The 22,703-nt window shown below is 36.5% G+C and overlaps 1 protein-coding gene across 2 annotated transcripts in view; it reads left to right on the forward strand.

Moving 5' to 3' along the window:
• Positions 1-22,703, forward strand: part of LOC141394564 (uncharacterized) — a 523,342-nt gene that overhangs the window by 2,800 nt on the left and 497,839 nt on the right. The window lies entirely within an intron of this gene.

Here is a 22,703-nt window from a genome sequence, read left to right on the forward strand (position 1 = left end):
AATAACTGATGATGTCGTCATACAAGACCATGTAAGTGTTGAGGGAATACAAAATTCAGAAATGCCTGGAATAACTTTGAATGTATAGGGCTTATTAATTTTTGCCGGCTTTTGCTGAAGACGATTTTATAGACGATGACCTTAAAAAATCTGTAATTGTATAATCAGCCTATGTAATTTGAACATACATCCCCTTTTTTGTGGACAGGTCCTATGCCCTGCTTAAGTTTCCCGCCATCGGTCAGTTACTTCTTTCTGTCAGTTGGTGTCAAGTGCCTGATGCATATATATTGTCAATGTATCGCCTCTCGCGGCCTTTTTATTATCCAGCCGGCTTGGCCGCTTATATTCAATAACATCTTCATAGATGAGTTCGTATTCCGCTACCTTTATGTGTCACCAGATTACACTGCATGCTCGTGTCTACAAGGGATTTGCATGTAACAAACCCATCGTTCAGTCTATCCCGACTTTTTCAATCCCCCATTTCTTCATTTCTATATTATTTTTCTTTCGGTACCTTGTTGTATACTACTTATTGCTATTGATTGTGTTGGTTCGATGTTGTAGTTGTAGCAACGTCCAAAATTTGTTTTCAAACTGGGAGACAGGTAAGTGGGGTAAAGAATTGGGAGACAGGTAAGTGGGCTAAACTGAGCTGTTAAAAATATGCAGCGTATCGCGCGGTCCCAGTCCACATATAGAGAATGTTTTGGGTATCATGCTGTCAATTCGGGCTGCACCTTTCGGATCTTTACTTCGGCTTACTTCTGTTGCAGCAGTGTGAATAATATACCGTCAATCAGGCGGGTTGATAGGCTTGTTGATCTAGAGGTTCTCGTATGTACTATTGGAGGTCCCACTCTAGATTATCAAGACCCCCTTACGTGTCTGGCAACATCTTGTTGTACTGATAAACTGGCAAAATATCTACCCTACTGGTGCCTCATAGCTTACCACAATCTGGTTTACTGCTTCATAAGAGGTAAAAAATGTTACTTTGTCAGAGCCCAAAGTTGTTGTTGTTGTAACATCGTATGATATGATTGTATGTATATTAGTTTTCCGGCTTAATACGTCAATAGATGGGGGTGCACCTTCATCAGTGTGAATAATGTGCCTGCTATTAAGTAGGCTGATAGGCTCGTTGATTTAGAGGTTCCCGGAACTCCCTTTCTTGATCATCAAGACCCCTGACGTGCCTGGCACTATCTTGTTATGCTGATGAACTGGCAAAATCGCTACTCTACTGGTGCTTCATAGCTTACCACAGTCTGGCTTATTGCTTCATACGAGGTAAGCAAGGTTACTTTGTTAGGAACGCAAGTGTTGTTGTTGTTAAAACAGCTTAATACGTCTCTGGCTCCTTCTACAGGTTTAGGAATGTAGCTGCTTCGATTAGGTGTAACCACAAATCTACTGGACTTTGTTGAGTGGACTTGGCAGGGCAGTTAAAAATCTTCAGTACATCCTGCGGACCTGTACCGCATGCTGGGCTGATGTTTGCACGGTGTCACCAATGCTTGTCCTATAAGAATGCAAAAGATTTCACCATCCTGCACGTAGTTGAGCCAAAACTATTTTAGTTTATCGTGGCAGCTGGTTTTCTTCAACTGCGACGGATGGGAGATGTACTCCAAGGACCGCAGCGACACGATTGTTGTTTAGGGACTTTGCGACTCCATTAGGCTGGCCGATCTAGGCGTTCTCTTGTGTCACCTGAGCGAGGGAGTCCTATCAAGCATACGGTGATTAAAATGACTCCTACGGTGCTGTAACGAAAGCATGCGATTATGTTGCCGTACTGGAAGAATCTTCGAATCCTCATGCTGATGGTCCACAGATGACATCAGGTGATACCCCGTTGCAGTTCTCAGGGCTACGTTCTAGCGGATTTGAATACTATTCTAAAGCTGTGTATTTATGTTCGCGAAATACACTGGTGCCGGGTAGCTTACCAAAGAACGACATATAGAGTTGTATGTGGTCAATATGGTTTATTTTTCTGCATCCCAAGTGCTGCCGGCTAGGGAGTTGAAGATCTTGTTCCTACATCTCAGCTTGTCGCAGATAGCTCTAAGATGCGCGGACGACGTGAACATGTTGTCAAGTGTTACCCACAATTCACAATTGACATCAGGTAAGGTTACCAACGCCAAGATCGAACCATCCTCCGCATACACAACGATCTCAAGGCCATCTCGAAGGGGTGGAATACATGAAACTAGAGGTTAAACAGTTCCGGAGATATCACCACACATTGGAGAACTCCCAGTTTCACTAAGTGGAGGCTACGATTCCTTGTTATTGAATTCCACGTAGGACTGGTATTCACACATGTGATTGATTATCCAACAGTTCAAACTTGGCCTGAAGGTCATCTTCTCGATATCCTCAAACAGCGTGGGTGCTTGACAGGCTGGCTGGATAGTTATTTCTGATACAAGGAAGGAGTAAAACCTCAAAAGTTGTTGTATTCACCAACCAACCTATTAACTTCCAGTATCAAGTCCCTAACTCTGAGGTCCCTCGGATTGCTAGGACACCAGCGATATGAGGATATATTTCCAACTTCTGACCTTATCGCAAACAACAAATATGCAATCGGCCTTTACACCCAGTACATTGGGGTAGTTAGTGATCAGAACCAGGACACAATCGAACAATATGTTCATGAATGTTTACTTCAGAAGTCCATGTGGTGAACAGTGTGACTATAGATTATGCGTCGAATATTTGCATTTAATTATGATGGAAAAATTGCCGTAATTCAGCTTTAAAGCAGAGACCCGAATACTCGCTCGAATTCCACTCGCTAGTGAAACTCTTCTCGAATTCGAGCAATGAGGGGGGCAACAACCCTCCCCCTACCCCAAAAGAATTTGCAGCACCCACACCAAAAAAAAAAAAAAATGCACTCAAAAGAACTTACCACCTTCCGTCCATTTTTCACTGCCGAATAAATCGGTGCTCTGCTTTAAAATCATTTAACTTATACATATCGCTCATTTACTCAAAGAGTGACATAACTCAAAAATGCGTTTTCTGAGTTAGCAATTTCTATTTTTCTAAGACTTTTGCTTTATCTTGTGTCAAATTTCCATGCCTATATCTCTAAAACTCAACGAGATACAGCTCATTTACTACGAGTTTGGCATAATTCAACAAAACAATTTTTTGAGTTTATGAAGCACTAAAAGACTTCAAATCATGCTCGATCTTGCACTGAAATTTAGCTCTGATATCTGGCTGGCTGCTTGCAAAATATAGCGCAAGTAGTTATTTTATTTTTTGTGTAATAGTCTTTTTAAGTTGGGTAGCCAAATTTCAATCAACTTTAAGATCGTGTATCATGTTTCGAATGACGCCTTTGGCATCGCTCATGGTCAACTGTGATGGTACCTCCTCGGCTGAGAGGGCCTAGCTCACTTCTAACCCCCATATCACGTTCGGGGTGCTCTATAAATTGCCTTTTTCTGCTCATGCTCTAGCGTGTTGACTTAAAGAAAAAGCTCCATAACTCTTGAGTATTCTGGGTTCGCACAAAGAATCTCATTTTCTAGTCCCGTCACATAAGCTGGGAAATTTGGTCCAATTTCGGGTTTGTGACCAGCAGGAATGTAGCGAGACGTGCGATTATGTCCCGGAAAAATCTTGATGTGTTGATTGGTAGGCTCACTGAATCTTTGCCAATCAGTTTCTCCATAGTTCAGAAAAGTACGATGATCAAAGGTTATGAAGTCGGATTGTCTGTTAATGAAGATTATGATAGAATGGAACCAAGCTAAATCACGAGTTGCCAGAACATGTTATTTATCAGACCAGGTACAACAAGGTGATGTCTTATCCTCGTAAGAGCGTCTTCCTTCACCTTGCAAAATGTTTAGCCATTAATTTGATCTGTGAGCGCTGCACTTGAACTGGCAAACTATCGATAGCCAAAGCTCATGGCTATCCTCTAGGACCAGCCGGTTATTGATCTCCAAAAGCATGTTAATATCAGAATTTAATTTAATGGCAGTCCTGAACTTTATTATTCTCCCACCCGCTGACAAATATATGTTAGAAATATGTTTGGATCCAAACAAATATATGTTTGTAACATTTTGTAACATATCTCAATTTTATTTGTTTGGGTTCCAACATTATTTTGTTGTTAGAACATAATTTTTATTTGTGGATTTTTGTCAAAGAGCATAACAACAGGGCTTATTATTTAAAAAATGAAACTTGATACTCCAGATACCGCTTTGCCGTTGATTATTTCAATTTTGAGGAGAATGTGTTTTATTTCACCACCAATGAGAAGCGTTCAACGATGTTTCTCCATTTTAAAATTAATAGTTTTTGTTGCAAAAATATATATGGTTGCTGCAAAATATGTTGGGACATATGTTAGATATGCCTTTTTTCTCCGTGTAGAGTCAAGATCAAGTGAGATGGGCCTGAACTGGACAGACTGGTTTATAATGAATGCAAATCTTGCTCCTCCGTTTCTTGTACAATCCTTTATTTCATACTTCTTATTGCAGACATTTTGAGGATTTCATGTCATCCTCCAATCAAATTGTTTATTTTTAGTATAGTTTCCATATATCCATTGCTTGGAAATACGCATTTGCAATAAATTAAAAATATATATCTCTCTACAATGCTGTACACCACCTATGCCATTTTTATGTAAATGTACCCAACATTCGGCGTGGAGGAGTGTATAAAAAGTTCAGCACGGCAGGACTTTATGGCATTTTTACTTGTTACAAATGACAAATTTCTATTGGCAAGGATGTGTTTTATTTGTTATAAAATAATAAACATTTAAAAAAACGTGTTCTGTTAAGAAAATAATTGCAACTTGTTATGTGACTGAATGGATGGCTATGAATCTATGATTGCTTGTACTCATCATCTGCACATACTTACTTTCACACACAAACACACACGTTTTAGGTTTCCGTTTTTTCATTGGCCTATTTGTGTTGCTGTAATTGCAAAACATACCCTGTAAACACTTGTACAAGATGGAGCAGCGCTCGCTTCTTGTTTAGCCTGACGCATGTTTTGTTAAATATGCCACGTAAATCGCGTGAGACACACTTGAAATCCATAAATAGAGCCATTTGTGGCCGTGTTTTGTTCATGCCTTTCCACAACAACCTTTCAACCAAACGCTGGGATAACCCTATGGCCACATAAATCCAACGCGTCTACAAGTGAAATGTGTTCCCGTGAACTTCGTGCTGGAAAACAAAACACACCTACAGACATATTTATGTATGTATGTCAGACCCATACTATTTGAAGTTCTAATTGCGTTTTTTGGAATACACAGCAAAAAAAGTATGTATGTGTGTACGTTGTGACCTTTTGTAAACTGGCACATTCACTTTAGTGTATTGTTGCTGAGCTATTTAGGTTTGCTGTTGCACGTATTCTTGTCATTGTCGTCGTTGTCGGCGTAGTAACGAAGTAAGTGGTAGATAACTTAGAACTGCTGGCTGTAATTACTAAAGACCAAATTATGTGGGTGTGGGTAGAATTTCACTTTGCACGAAAATCCCAAATGACGCTGATTTGAAACAGAGGTCGTTTCGAATGGAGCGAAAGTGAAGCACCACCACCAGCACCAACAACAACGAAAAGTGTTTAATAAACATAAATATGTTGATGTTTATTTAATAGCAACTGATTCCATTTTCATATTGTTGTATTCAAGTCATTCGGGAGACATATACATTTGCCAAATTAGCTTTTTTGTTCTTTGTTGCTGCTGTTGTTGTTGGTGTCTTTTATTCATGTTAATGCCCTCAATATGCTACCACTTTTTTTACAATCTAACATATTGTTCTAATTGCTAAATTTCAATAGACTTGCGTGGTAAGAGTACGCAAAAACGCCAGCAGAACACAAGGTGAAGTGTTAAGATTCGGCTCGTGTCTGCTCGGAGAAAGAAATTTAAGAAACTGCATTCGCAACAGATAGGGAAATAGGAAATTAGGCTTAAACATATTTGTTATAAAGTTATTGTTACCTTATTATAATGTTGAGACCAAAGTTTCATGTTGATATTTGCTCTGAAAGTATTTTTTACCTCTGCATTATGGAGAAAATGAAACAAACAAGAAGAAAAGGCTTCTCAGGGTCCTTCAAACCCTGTCGAGTCGCTCATTTACGGCGGTAATGTAGAGGTTGAATTGTATGGCTACAAGCATCCAATTCAGTCAGAGTCTTTCGTTATTATTAATATTTTTTTTCAAACAAAAAAGGTTGTGCAAACTATTCTAGAGAAGGACCAATAAATCAATTAGTAGAGTTCCTCACTATCTATTGTGTCCTGTGGCACCCTACGTTTCATATTTCCTCAACAATAACCCCTAATTTTCCTAACAGTTCTCCAAGATACCTACCAATAGAACTAACGAAGTTACTAAAGGTTTGCTTTAAAAGAAAATACAAAGAGTATACCGCTTAACTTCAAAAACAGATTGCTTATGTAACACATTCACTCACACACACTCCCGCATTTTTCCATTTCCTTTTCTAATTTGGGTTTCGTCGTTGTGTTCCATCATTTGCGTTATTTTGAAATTGTGCTACCAAGTGAGTACATGACACGAATTCGAAAAGCCTCTTATTTTCCGTTCAAAACTCTGTTTTCTTAATGGCTAAAAAGGTTGCTGCTGCCTGCCACCTCCTATGAACGCAACTTAATCGTCTTTAGGATTTCATCCCAATCAGCGTTTTCATTTATAAATGGGGCGTAGGGATTCTTTGCATTCACAATGGTCATAAATTTACAGCACATGGTCATAATGAAAGAAAAAAAAAACGAGAAAATGGTCAACAAAAATTGGCAAATATTCAAAACCGAATAACAAATTTTAACTTAATTAATATTCCCATGACAGAAATTTTCGGAACCTTTTTCTTGGAAGGAGGAATCTATGAAAAGGTGAAATATGTATAAAGGATTAAATTAAATATTTTTTTTAACAAAAGACTAAATGAGGATACGTATATTATATTTAGGTGTATGGACATCAATGAATTTTGAAAGAAAAACGTCTGTCTATCTTCAAAATCTTATGTTGGACTACAAACCTAAATGGGTTCCATATTCTCAGAGAAAATTACGGTTTCTCTATGTGAAGCGATAAAAAGAAAAAAATATACTTAATTTTTAATGTAATTATTTTACACAAAGCCATTCAGCTAATGCGAGTATATACATTTTTAATACGATTAAAACAAGTTAAGATGGCGTTAAATTCGGCCAGGCTGAACTTTTTATACGCTCCACCATATATTATATTGAAACCAGATTCAGACCATTTCAGCTGGAAGATGTGGCTGTGACTAAAACTTCAAAATTTCAAAAATCAAGAGGGGCCTAAGGGGCCTATAAAAAATGTGGGCCTATACCACATTAATACCCACAGCGAAAAACTGTCTAATTTGAATCATTTCGGTTGATAATATGGCTGAAATTCTCAAAATATTGAAAATATGGATGCACAGTTTTATGTGAGCTATACCAAAACGTTGTGCTGCACCGACTATTCTCTCCCCCAACGAAGAACGGGTAATAAATTTTTGCCATTTCGATGGAATCATGCGGCTAAAGCCTTTAAAATACGGAAAATCAGATAGTACCCTAATATTTAGATGGAATCATGCGGCTAAAGCTGTTAAAATACTGAAAAACAGGTGGTATCCTAGTATAGGGTCTGTACCGACAAATTTCTGAGAGACAGTTTGTAGTCCCAACGAAGACTAAATACTAAATCCAAACATTTCGATGATCAAGACCTTCAAACTACTGCAAATCGAAGTGATTTTTGATAGAAATGTTTTGAACCTCAGGAATAACTAATTTAAAAACTGCTACAATTCGGTGGACAAAAAGGGATTAATACCTTCAAAATTCTATGAGGCGACGGTTCGCGTTATATCAGGGTTACAAAAAAACGTGGTCGTATATAGGCAAAAGTTCAACAGACTTATAATTCATTTGATTAAAATTTTACGCACCTACATCAAGCCTCTATATCCACATTAAAATAATTCTGCTACTTTCATAAAGAATCAGGAGACAGATGAGTGGGTTTAGCTGGGCAATTAAACCAATGGAGACTGTTGTGCGCTCCTAATCCACATTCAGGATATGTGTTGTGCATTATGCCATCAATTCGAGTCCAATACGAATTTATGCGGCTGTATCGTCCGGATCTTAATTGGGCTAAAACCACTCGTGTTTGCGTTGGCAGCTGGCATTCTTCTATTGCGGTAGATGGGGTGGTCTACAAGTACCTCTGTTCTGCCTGCGCGCAACTGTATCAGTCTGAATACCTTCCCGATAGACTCGTTGATCTAGAGGTTCCCGCTCTTACCTGTTACCTCCCTGTTCACAAGATCGTGACAGGGATGCTACCGGCAGTAACACCTAAGCAGGTACTGCATCGACAATGTCTTGTTGTGCTGATGTACGGGTAAAATCGGCATCTCCTCGTGTAGATGGTCCTCTGGTGTCAAGAGGAGACAACCCCAGTACTGCAATACTTAGACGGTGTTGTGGTAGGTTTGAATATTCTTCCACTGCAAAACGCCCAACGTGTTGGCCCAACGCTATGGATAATTTTGTAAACTGTGGTGCCACCTCCTCGGCTGGGAAGACTCACTCCTCTTCGCCCCATCACTATAGCGGTGTTCTATAACTTGCCGATATAAATAACACTCGCACCTCTTCGAACCTGTCACTGTCAATCCGTTGAAAGAAACAGCCTTTTTATCGTCCTTCTTTCCCGTAGTCGAGAGTGATTCATCTTCAAATTGGAAGCAATAAATATATTCCCGGCCACCGTAGCGATTTCTATGCTTATGATCGCTTATTTTAGTCTTGATGTTTTTAAAATATATTGATTTAAAATCAGGAAAAAATTGAGACTTTATATATTATTTTACTAGCTTTGATGTGACAGTGTTTGATTTTAATGCTAAGAGTGTCTCTTAACTGCCGACAAAAATTTCTATTGAGTTTGATGTGTGATGCTGTAGAATTATAATACAAGATTCCTTTATCACCAGTAAATCCACCTGAAATACACTATAGTCCTCAGGTAGCTTTGCGGATATGTATATGTTTACTTATTCTGAGAAGAAACTCGAGCCGACTCCGCAATTCGTCTTAGAGCCGTACGTGTTCACCTTGATGTTGTAAGTCGTCACTGGTGGTACATTATTCCATTCTTTTCTGTTTGGAAATTTGAAATCAAAAGACTAGCAATTGCAAGAATTGCAGTAATCGGCATTAATTGATGTCTCTCTCGGTTGTTTGTGAAGATCGTCAGCTCTATCCTTCCACATTCCTAGAGCACGTAGTGCTGCAGCTTTACATGGTAATCGAATTTCTGATGTCGGCTCGGGGAAATCGAGTTGGTGTTGTCGGCTCGTCCGAGGTCGGGTAATGATGTCAACTGGATGAAAATATGCATTGACAGAGTGAATGGAAATAATTACCCAAAGCTCACATCGAACGTAAGAATATGGTCTACAAATGTTAGATTAAATAAAGGCATTAAGGTGGGACGTACATACATGCATAAAGGAGATGTAAGAATTGTATTGAGCAGTCCAGTTACAAGGATTGACTTGTAGGTATCTTCGTGTTATGTTGTTGCAGTACATCTCCCAGCGCACAGTGGTTCAGCATCGTTTCTTTTTCTGGTCAAAACTCTGTAACTTTTGAACATATTGAGATATTTTCATAAATATTTTTTTGTTCGACAGATAACACTTTCAGCTTTCCGCATTAAAAGCCACAAAATGCGGTTTAGCGGTTGCAGAGGAATTCAAGGTCAAATTTAAAATTAGGGTTTGTTTTCATATTTTGCATCAAAATATGAGTGTTTTTGAAACAAAAAAATTCAAACCACAAAAACAAACCTTTTATGGTTTGTAAAAAATAAAAAAGTGAAAAATTTTTTTTCAAAACTTAGTTTCAAAAAATTTAAAAATTTTTCCAAAACTAAAAAAAATGCTCATTGGGTTTTCATAAAACTCTTAAAAAACTCATATATTAAAAAAAAATTTAATTTGTGTGAAAAAACTATAATTTATACGGGAAACGGTATGGCAAAAACAACAATTTTCCCATATAATTTCAAAAAAATTAAAAAAGTGTTAAACGGACGGAACGGGACGGGTACGAAAGTATATACGGGCTAAAAGAGGACACTCTCCGGCATCATCGTGTGAAAACGGAACTTTGTTCCAAGCTGTTGCCTAAAAGTTCTAGTCCACTTAACTTGAAATTTCACTAAAATTTAGTACCTGTGAAAAAATAAAATAGCCCACTTCGTGTAAACGCTACGGCAATTTATTAAAACGGCTCTTAAAGGCAACAATCCTATCTGCCTAACAAAAAACGATGAGCACAATATCTGGTACAGTTTCTGAGAAATAGCTGTTCCTTTCTCCAGAAATTTGCAAAAATTACGTATTTTCCAAAATTGGGAAACATTTTTCGTCTTTATGAGCACGCCACGCCCACCCATTCTAATTTTTTATCTAATTTTTTGCTTTCCTTAGTTTCAATATGTTTACTATCAAATCCCATATAGAAATTAACAATCGGTGACAACAAAAAATTGTGGTTTTGGTCAGGAAAGTCGATTTCTGGTGAAGAAAATCGATTTCTTCATCGTCATCGTCGGAACCACTGCAGTCTCACAAACAACAACAACAACAAACGCAGCGTCTAACACCACATGTTGTTGTTCAGCTATAATAAAATACATCGCTCTAGAAACAAGCTTACCGTCACCTGAAACTTGCAACGTTCCTGTGGTTACAACCTTTTGCGGAAGGATGATACAAGAAGCACAGGTGGAGAACTTGCTTTCAATATACACTAGTCTGTCCAGTACAGACCAATCTCGCTTGAGCTTGACTTTAGTGAGCTGAATGTGGGGGGGGGGGGGGGGGGAGTGCGGTGCAGCAGAAAAGTGTGGACTGGTACCGCCAATGAATAGTTGTGCCGTACGTTATATGCCCGACATAGTCTTTGACCGCCGAAACATGGAAAAGTTGATTGGGCTTAAAGGAATTATTTCAAAAATAACATCCGTACTATGGTTGTTAATTCCTTTGAGGATACGTAGGATGATTTTCGACCATTACAAAAAATTTTGAGAAAATACCATCGATATCTTCCACTATGTGGTAAGTTTTTCATTTTAAAATTTAATTTTTTCTGTTTATGGCCATCTGTGCTTCAGTGATGCACTAAAGGCAGTGAATATCGACATTTGTACACATATTGTCTGTATTTCGCATTTTTTCATTCCAAAATACTTTTCAACTGTAAAAAGTTATAAATGTATAGCTTTAAACATGTTCATTTAACTTGGCTTACTTCCACTGCTATTATTTTGCACATGAAAAAACCTTCCTCAGCAGAAAAGTATAATGATGTTTCTTAACAGTTGCATATTTATGTGAAATATTTTAGCACGTGAGGTCTGGCACCTAATAAGCATTCGCATGATGCAGATAATTAAATTGCTTTAAGGATTTATAGCAGCGTTATTGCAATTTTCATACGTAGCAGTTCCGCACTGCTATTATTGTGCACGCAACTGTATATTTGTATGTATGTATATGATTATTTGCTTTTGATACATTTCCTTCCATGGCTGTATGCCATATTTGAATTTCAACACCAATTTGAAACAACAAATTTCTGTTTACACAATGGATAGATACTTAAGACTAAAGCTATGCTGAATAATAAATACTATATCCTGTTGACCTTTTGTATTTTAACAACCCACCCATATAGGTACATACCATTGACAACTATGCACAAAATTGTATTTGTCATTTAATATCCTTAAAGCAACAACACCAATCAGTCTTGGCTATTTTGTCACAGTTCGTCACAATCTTTGTTTCATATCATATTTGTAAATTTATCTACATAGTTTTTGTTTTTTTTTTTGTCTGCCGTTTTTATGGTAATTGTAAATATTTGCACCCATACTCTCGATCATCATATTTCATGGCAGGGAATGTTGTTGAGCCATTCGGAAGAGATTTTATTATACCACTGTTTTTGTTTATTATGTCATTCATCTTTTGGCAGGCTTTCGTACACCTTCCCGCTTCATCTTCATTTTGTTGTCGCTATAACTCGCTACGCATCAAAGCGTAACAACTACCCACCCAAACACAAACATGACGAACTATTTGAGTATACACAAAAGTTTAGTTTCTGAGGCAAATGACACTCTGTTAAACTGGTATGTTTGCATAGTCACATACAGATTTTCCAGATAATGCTCATAACAGAGATTTACCCACCATCAGTGACTTAAATAAAGTGGATTTGTACATACATCCGATTGTGAGTATACATTTGTGTGAGCATGTTGGATGTCAGAAATGAGCGTATGTGGGGCAATTTGTTAAAGGGAATTTTCGTAGCTAGCATTTTCATAGAGATCAATGTGCAATTATATAACCAATTATTGTAGCCTTTCTTCTCTTGTCCCAATGTTGTGGAAGAAGAATGTAGTACGCAGTTGTTTTAATTGTTATGGTAAGTCCTATTAACATCAGGATATGCCAAAGAAAGACCAATAAATGAGCCTTTAATGCTTTCCGAGATTGCCGCAATAGGCGTAAGCGCATGGTCCTAATTCAACGGTGCCACAATATATTTCGTGTCCACAGCTGTCACTGATGATGCCTTTCTGCTAGCCAAACATAAGAAGGGTTGAGCAGATCTCTGAAGCGGTGATTAGTGAACTCTCTGAAACTCGGCCATTTAGCTTGCCCATGATTAATGAAAGTGCGGCGCTCAGAACTCGAAAAATAAATAATTAAAAATTGCAAATTTTTTAATCTTTGTGAGGGAGTTGCTCGAAGAAATGTACAGAATTTACATTTTACAGTATTCTTGAGGCCATAAATGTAAGAAAGTTTTTTTATTCGGTATATCGCCTTTAGATACTGTAGGGCTGCAAAAATCCGGAGATTCATATTAAGAAGTAATGGTCCAAAATTATTTTTGTGTCATATGCAGTTATTACGGTCAATATTACAGCCATGTAGTCTCTTAAGCTGAATCTATATTTCGAACATCTTAATCCAGGAGAAAATGTCGCTCGCCTCTTTTTTTATGGTTTTTAGACAAAGCTCCCCAATGTTCACTTGTAGTCTCTTAAGCTGAATCTATATTTCGAACGTCTTAATCCAGCTGAAAATGTCGCTCGCCTATTCTCTTCTTTGATGGTTTTTAGACGAAACTCCCCAGTGTTCACTTAGATGAAAGAGGGAAGCAACAATTTAAGTCTAAGACTTTTCCACGTTTAATCCAATCAACAACCTAAACCGTTGCTTAGCATCTCTCATCTCTTACCTACCTACAACCCTGTTCGTTAGTTATTGTCATGCAGATTCAACCAACCAATTAACCTCAATTTATCTCAATTAATATCACTACCACCACCACCACTCACTTTTGCATTCTGCTGTAATTTCATTGACAGTGTCACTTTATTGTGTAAACATTCTCGACAATGCCAGCCAAAGTTCTGTGAAAAGCTACAAAACCAAATTACCACGTGTACACCCACAGCTTGTTTACATTTTTATGCATACAAATACATACACTATATATGTATATGTGGATGTATGTATGTATGTGCACGTGATAAATGTATGAATATAAAACTTCTTTAGGATGTGTGTCTTAAAAGAGCTTCGTCACATAATTAATTGAAACATAAATGAGTGTTTGTGGCGGTTATGCGATTCATATCAGAAAATTAGATGCCACTTTTTTTAAATACATTATTACATTACATACATACATTCATACATATATATATGTACACAGAAAAAAAGCCACCCCGGTAATTTTGATTAAAAGCTTTATCACCATATTTTTGTCGAATGGCGATAAAATATTACGAATATAATGGGAAAATGTTTATCAAACATGAAAATGTATAGTATCAGCGATCGATAAACGATTTCAAACAAATAATTTATAGAAATTTGTTTATGGTTATTAATAAATTTCTGTAGTTAAAATGGTTTTCTACGTTTGTCGCATGTTCTCGCTCTCAAGAGCGAGAGAAACAATTTTTCAGGGCATAAAGAGAGCGCTACAACAATGTGCTGTGTTTTTTTTTTCTTGAGATGTGAGTGTTGTTATGTATATTTCAAAGCATGGTGATGGAATTTTTGAGGCATGGAGGGATGGTGCGTTTGTGTGGCATTTGGCTTGTTTATTTATTTGTGCTCGGGTGAAGGCTTGTATGTATACAATAAGTTTGTTACTGTTTTTTGTTGCTGATTTTTATGAACCTAACAAACGAAGAGGGAAAGAAAAAAACGGTACGAGTTCTCATGTTTTTTTCTGTTTGTTGGTTAAGGAAGGCAAATAAAATTTTTTATCCACCAGTTTGGTTTATTTTGGCAGTTTCTTTGTATGTGGATGGGTAGTGCAGAAAAAAATCTGTGTTTGTGTGTTTTCTTTAAGTAAATGTGATTTTCAAGTAAACTAAATGGCCAATACATTTTATAATTGAATTCACGAATATGAAAAAGGTTAATAAGAATATTTTATTGGACTAAGGAACAACCGCATGTGATATTGGTAAAAACATCAAAACATTTTATATATTTGAAATATGTATGGATGTACTATTTCTCACATTACAGATACCAATTTTCCGCTGATGATTTTCAATGTGGCAGAAGAATGTGTTTTATTTCACAACGAGAAGCGTTCAACGATGTTCCCTGTATTTTATATTTAAAAGTGATTTATTTGTTTTCTTTTATTAAAATTAAAGTGTGGCACTAAATAATTCTTTACTTCTGTTACGAATTATTCCATTCCGTTTTTCTTTCTTTCATCTGTTATTTTTTATGTACCTATGCGTCCGTTGTTGCTTTTGTACTTGGCATTTCAATTAAATAAATAACCACCACCATTTATAGATGTGTGTATGTATCTTTTTTGGTGGCTTTTGGGTTTGTATTTAACAAAAAAACAACAAAATAATTGTAAATATGAATATTTTTTTATCGATTGGAAAAAATGCATTCAACAATTTTTTTTAACAAAAAATATTTTGTTTTTATCAAGCAAAATGTGGAATATTTTGATAAATATTTTTGTCAATATGTGAAATATTTAATCAGTTTAAATATAAAAAAAGATAAATATTTTAATCAATATTACAATTTTATTTTATCAACCTGTATTTTTACATTGTGATCAAATAATTTTATCGAATTTTGTCAATATGACAATTTTTTTATCGCCGGAAAATCGATAAATTTTTGATTTAATATTTGAATTTTTTTTATCAAATGGCTACAATTTATTTTTTCTGTGTATATCTCGGAGAGGATTACGAATTTCTTACCGAAATTTGTCAACAAGTTAAGTGGTCTAATATTGGCTGTCCGTGAAGGCTCAGGCAGAGATGCATTCTTTTACAAGCTGACAGTGTTGCTGCTGTGTATCTCAAAAGAGAATAGTTTTTACTGTAAGCACGTTTAAGAGGTTTTGATCGTTACTGTGGGGTGCCTTTCTGTAACTATAATTCGGTAACTATAGTTGACGACTGAGATAATCCCCATTAAATGACAATAATACGCAACTTCCGTAATTAGCTACAAAAATACATTTTTGGCTACAGCACAACAAATACAACCATGTTGTTAAATTATATCTGTCATTGAATTCGATAGCTGCAGATGACATATCCATTTATGACTCATTGAGGAATATTTTAATGTAAGCCAATTTGACGGGTGACGAAGGTGATGAAAGATAACAAGCAATGGCCCTGACCGGATTTAACATGGCAAAGCCAAGGACTTATTTTGGTCCCTCTTAAATCTCAAGTGGACACTGGCCTGCACGTGGTGTTCCCTGGGGAACTGCCGGATGTTAACCCGTTAAAGGTAGTAAGCTAACACTTGCTGTGCGTTCAGCCATAAGACGTTGCATTCATCCATAAGACGTTGGGCTCATCCTTCCACATAGCAACAGGCTATGAAAAGAACAAAGAAGAAGAAAAACAAGTAAAAAATGTTAACTTTGGTCGGGCCCAACTTTGTATACCCTTCCCCATAAAATATTCTATGGAGGCCATACCAAAGCGTGGAACTATATTTTTAGTGGAGAAGTTTTTCGGTCATTGGGAACCTTAATGTCAAATTTCAGTCAATTCGGTCAGAAAATGTAGCTAAAAGCCTCAAAATACTTTAAAACGGGAGGTACAATTATATGCGGGCTATACCAAAACGTGGACCTATTTTGGCAATATTTAGTAGAAAAGCTTTTTGGCCATTGGGAACCTCAAATGTCAAATTTCAATAATTCCGTCAAAAATGGAGATAAAAGCCTCAAAATACACTATTTTTGGTGCTGAAGTTTTTTGATCACTTGAAACCCCAAGTGCCAAATTGAAGTCAATTTGGGAGGAAAATTTAGCTAAATTCCTCAAAATACCTTAAATCTGGAGGTACCGTTATATTGGGGCTATATCAAAACAATTTTTAGTGTAGAAGTTTCTAGTCCATTGGGAACCTGAAATGCCAAATTTCAGCTAGTTTGGTAAAAAAAAAATTAGATAAAAAAATTTAGATAAAATTTAGAAAAACTATGGGGTACTATACCAAAACGTGGACCTATATAGCCCATCTTCGAACTTGACCTGCCTATGGAAAAAAGACACCCGGGTGCAAAATTTTAGCGTTTTATCTCAATTATTGCGAACGCTAGAGTGATTACTACAGACGAACATAGCTAGATCGTCTCAGAATTTTATCCTGATGAAGAATATATATATAGGGTCGCAAATGATTAGTTCGATGTGTTACAAACAGAAAAACAAACCTCCATATTATAGTGGGGTATAAACAACCCATTTAAAGCCGACGGCCCCCGCATATACTGCTACTCTACAATCAGCAGCAATGCGTAGCGCACGATAGAGGTATCGGGAGAAAAGAAGAGAAACGTCTTTTCCACAGGAAAAAGAGAGAAATAGAAAAGGGGGAGTGTGAGAAAAATCCAGATGTGCAGGAGACAGAATGAAGTTCAAAAATTCAACAAAAAGTTAAAAATCTAACTGGTGGTACAGGCACATCCTCCTGTAGAGACCAGCAAGGGAATTTGGTTATTGATACATATAGTGTGCTCAGGATATAGAAAGATAATTTTTTCAAACTTGTTGGTATCCAATACTAGCGAAGACGACGAAGATACCACAGATCCAATCCAGAAAGATCGACTCTTATAATCTTTTTGTCGATAACAGCTTTCGATAGTCTCTTTCGTTCAATGGTATTCTAACCCATGTCTGAATTTGGTATCCGCGCATTAATTGATACTCGGTCCTCAGGTAAAATAGGAAAAAAACTCTTCGAACAATTCAGTATCAAAATATGTTTCCGACAAAGAAACAGCCTTTCGTGTGATCTGTGCAACATTCGGCTCGAAAAGGTTTTACAGATGCAGACATAAATAGAAATGTCACAATATACACCAAAAAGCCACATTTTACTTGCTTATGCTGACGATATTGACGTCATGGGTCGATCAGGAAAAGAAGTAACTGATATCTTTAAGAAGGTTGAAGGAGAATCTACTATATGTGGGTCTGGCAGTAAACGGCGACAAGACCAAATTGATGGCATCGACGAGCAATGCGTCATAGAACTCAGACCAATTTTTGAAGTTGGTTCATATAATTTTGAGGTAGTAAAAGACTTCGTCTACCTCGGAACAGACATAAACACAACAAACAAAATCAGTTGTGAAATAAAAAGAAAAATTTATTGACCAACAAATGCTATTTTGCCTTAAGTAAGCAGTTTAAGAACAAAGCCACATCTCACATAAATAATGCTTTACAAAACACTGATACTACCCATGTTGATGTATGGTTCCAAAGCCTGGGTACTTGCGCAAACAGACAAGGCAGTGCTTGGTGTGTTTGAGAGAAAAATTCTTCGAAAGATCTATGGACCAATCTTCGTTAACTGTAAATACCGAAAAAGGCGTATAACTACGTGCCACATGACGGTGCACGCAGAATTGGGAGGCCTAAGCTTAGATGGAGCAAACAAATGGATGAAGAAATGAAAAGGCGCGGTATTCCAGAAAGCGAAGCAACAAAGAGAGAGAATTGGAGATTTTTTCTTAGTTCGGCTTATGGGACAAATGTTCTGTAATGGGCCAGCTGAGTAAGTAATATTTTGTCCAAACTTAGATCAAGTTTGAAGATGGACCATAACAAAAGTTCAATAGTTTTGGCTAAAACGGTGCGCACGATAACTCCCGAAGGCCGATAACCGACTTGGTCAATACTTTGCTCATCGCAATATTTCTACCAGACATAAATTAGGTTCGAATATGGATTATATTGAATCACTCGTTTTGGTACCTCCCGAACAAAGTTTCGGAAAAGTGCAGTATAAGATCTTCTCCCTAATCGTTTTGATTTTTGTGCGACAGGTTGTGGTCGACTTCTCTATTACTTACGAAGGTACCCATTTTTTCAGTGGCCTGAAACCTATTAAACCAAAACAACATTCAAACCAGATCCTGCGTTGGTCCAAATATTGCATGTCGTAGTATTTCTGCGAATTTTAGAAAAAGTTCGAAGGTGGTGCTTATCAGTCCTTTCTTCCAGGTACCATACATTATATTATGTAATATTTTGTCCAAACATAGTTTAGGTTCGAGAACGGCCAATATCGGTACACTACTTACCTTCACAAAAGTTAAAAATTTTTGTTTATCTGCAGTTTAAGGTCTGTTTAAGGATCTTTCGGAAACTTTTAGGTCAAAATTATACGGTGACCAACTGAAATGACTGGCGCGATATCTATCGAAAGAAATAAAGACTATAAGACTATCAAAATAAGGTTAACATAGATTGATAATATATCTCTGTTGGTAAAGCCAGCTAATACCTTTCACTTGTTCATTGTCATTTTCAAATAGACAAACAGAAAGAGCCGCTTGGGGGTTTCTGTTTGTTTTGTTTTCTTATTGGCATAGAGAAACAGGATGTAATTCAGGAGTTATCCAAGTTTTTAAATACGCCTCAGCAAAACAAATTTCGAGTCGTTTTATCCTTGTCCGTCCGTATTTCTGGCTGGCTGATTGAAGTGCACGATTACTTCCCGACATAGATCGGACTCGAATATATGCCTCTCTTTGCTTCATCATCTCTTTCGGGTACATCAGCACAATATTTAAACATTTTCGGGCAAAGGATAATTGAGAACATATTTGGCATCGTTTTGAAAATTTTTGCAATAGGTTGTCCTTACTCAGCTTTTTCAAAGATAAACATTTTTTCGATGGAAAGTTCATACTTGCTGTGATAATGGTAAGCGATTTATCAGAAACTTTACACATCGATAAATTTCTTCCAAACGTACATAAAGTTTAAAGGCTTCACGATGAAAGTTTTGAATTTTTACTATAGATAATGTGTTTAGTGGGTTTCCAGATATAATCGTCCTAAAGAACTAAAAATTCTACGGAAACCAACTACAAGGTGGCGAGCAATTTGGAAAGAATATACCCTTCCTAACACGAGCGAAATCTCATACCAATGTCGCTAGAGGCCATGTTTATTTCAACGTCAACATGAAAAATCATGAATTCAGAAAACTGGCTCGGCACCAGCTCCTATACCTGGGCCAAAACCAAACTATAATGACAAGTCAAGTTAGGAATCATACAAATGCTGCTTTGTCTTAAGTAAGCAGTTTAAGCAAGACGATAGGACAGTGGTTGATGTGTTTGAGAGAAAAATGTCATCGAAAGATTTACGGGCCAATATGCGTTGACGGTCAATATCGACATCAGTATAGACAAACGTATCGAGATACAACGATTGCGTGGCTAGGCCATATCATAAGATGAGCTATGATGAACCCGCTAAAACGGTGTACAGATATATGCCCGTACACGGAAGGCCAAGGTTTCGATAGAGTAAACAAGTGGAAGACAATATGAAAAAAACACGGTATTCCAAATTGAAAAAGCAACAAGTATGGAGGAATGAAAATATTTTCTTACTTCAGCTTATAGGACAAATGTTATGTAGAGGACCAACTAACAAAATCCCTGGAATCATATTTAAACTGGTTTATTTATTTTCTATAGAAAGACTCATATGGAATCCAAATCGAGATCTTGTGTTTTTCACCATAACATCATGATCTTTACACACATACATATATAGTGAATAAAATGAAAAACATCAATACAAACCTCCACATACAACACATATAAATATATATCCTCTATTCATCATCGAAGAAAGTGGAGAAAAAAACAATATTGAATACATTACAATTCATTACCGTTTATCTTTACATAAGTAAACGAAAGAATATAACCTCTTGTGTTTCGACTTTTAAGCGATTGTGACCTCCTTAATGTGACCCCTTTTTAGCAATATATTTCTTACACACGTACAACAAATCCAAACTAAAATATTTTAAATACATGTGTACACATGTGTGTATTATGTGTATATGTGCATGCCCTTTCTGATACTACCATTAGTTTAACAAAAGAAGCAGCAGCAAAGAACGAACGCATCAATGACAAAAGAAAGACATTTGACATTAGATTGGATGTTGATGGACAATAGTAGGGAACATACATATGTACGTACACCCATACATATGTATGTATATGTCCCAAGAAATGTGTGGTTCTTAGTGGAATGTTTGTTTTTCAGCAAGTTAAGCAATAAATCATTTTAGCCACATTTGTCCATTGTTTGTCAGAAGGACGACAGCTACGCAAAGCAAAAAAAAGAAGAAAAAAAAACTAACGAACACTTGTCTTTTACCATAAAAAGCAAAGTTAACATACTTTTTCTGCAGATACTAAGATTTAAGTGATTTAAAGATTTTTCGAATAACATTTTTAAGGGAGGAATTTTTCAAAATGTGAGGGAAAATGCTTGTTGAAATTTTAAATGAAAATGGCAGTTGGAAATTCGTATGTATTAGGGGAATGAATATAAGCAGGCAAGGATATCACATACATATGTTGCATATATTCGAAATTTCAAATCATGTTTTCACATGTATTTTAATATTTGAATAAAGGGCGAAGTAGTAATCTTAGACTGTGGAACAATGCGAGATTTTTCAGTTAACTTTTCGCGTTTCCATCCACTTTTTTTTTGCGTATTAAAAAAAAGTGGCAAAAAAATAGAATGTCGTGATAGGCGCAATCCATTCTATTTTGGGATTTTAATTGTTATGACGAACAATGCAGGTTTTTCTTGGGACAATTAACCAAATGTGTATAAGTATTAATTGGGTTACCAATGTGGTCAAATACTAGAAATATGGAAAAAGACACGCATCTACCCCAATTACCGATTTGTGAAATTTTATATTCATGTCGATATTTCTGCTTTTATGGGTTATATTCCATAAGAAATAACTTTCATAGCCTCAGTTAGTATGTTTAGTATACCATTTTGAAAACCACACCAACCACGTGTAATCATTGTTATTCCTTTATATCCAAAATCGTGATATCATCTTGATGTCGTAACCGCCAAGTGGTGATCCATAAACAACCTGATTAAAAACTCCTTTGAGATCTGTTAAACATCATAAGTTGGAAATAATTTTTCCAAATTCTTTAAACTAAATAAACGGAAAGTCGGTATAGAAATGATTAGATTGCCTTGGAATTCTTGGACTGGGTTCGCTGAGACAATCCTGACAGGATTTATTCCGTTATCTTTTTGTTCCAACTGCCTCATTGAAGTGGCACAGAGGTTGCTTAATCGAGTTGTCGATTGCAACATCGGATGACTCCAACGCGGCAATTAATTAGCAATTTCATTTCCTGCGATGTTGCAATGATGACAATGGGATATCGTTCGTTCCCACACCTCCCCGTACGTAGGGAGCGCGAAGACACCATGGACCAGTCAATATCGGGTTAGTTGTGGTATAGTACTACCGGCTATAAATCAAATCAGCCGATATAAAAATTTATTACAAACTACGACCTCAACAAAATGTAATTAGTTGGGGAAATTAATATTTATATTTAAGGCTCTTTAGGCTAAATACTACTGGTTCCGCTGAGGGAGGAGTAGTTTGCCGTTAAACAGAGCTCCAGTTTTGAGACACTCATCATTTGAACGAACAATGGTGATTGACATAAATTAAAAATAGTTACTGCTCGTTAGCTGTGTTCTGCAAAGGGAGTTGTAGATATACATATGCCGAGCTGAAGCGTTCTAAACAGGCACAAGTAGCTTACAAAACAATAGATTCTAAACTAAGTTACTACAAATTTTAAGATTACATTAAAGAGGATTGGCAACTTGACCAAAAATCATGAAAACTTAAAATGTTGTAAAGCTATTTTAAAGGTTTTGTTAGTTGATTTTATATGAAGTATTGACACAAAGTATATAAATTCAATAGAAAAAGCTCACAGTTTTTATGATATTATTTTAACTATTTACAGAGTATAAAATTTAAGTCCTTGGATATTTAGAATTGAAAATAAACCATATCGGACCACGTTCGGTATAGCCGCCATATAAATTTTCCGCCCCGTTTTCAGTATTTTGAAGTGTTTAATCATATATGTAGGTCTACGTTAT

This window comes from Musca autumnalis, unplaced genomic scaffold, assembly GCF_047663935.1.
Source record: "Musca autumnalis isolate F117 unplaced genomic scaffold, ASM4766393v1 scaffold_2, whole genome shotgun sequence".
NCBI classification, from domain to species: domain Eukaryota; kingdom Metazoa; phylum Arthropoda; class Insecta; order Diptera; family Muscidae; genus Musca; species Musca autumnalis.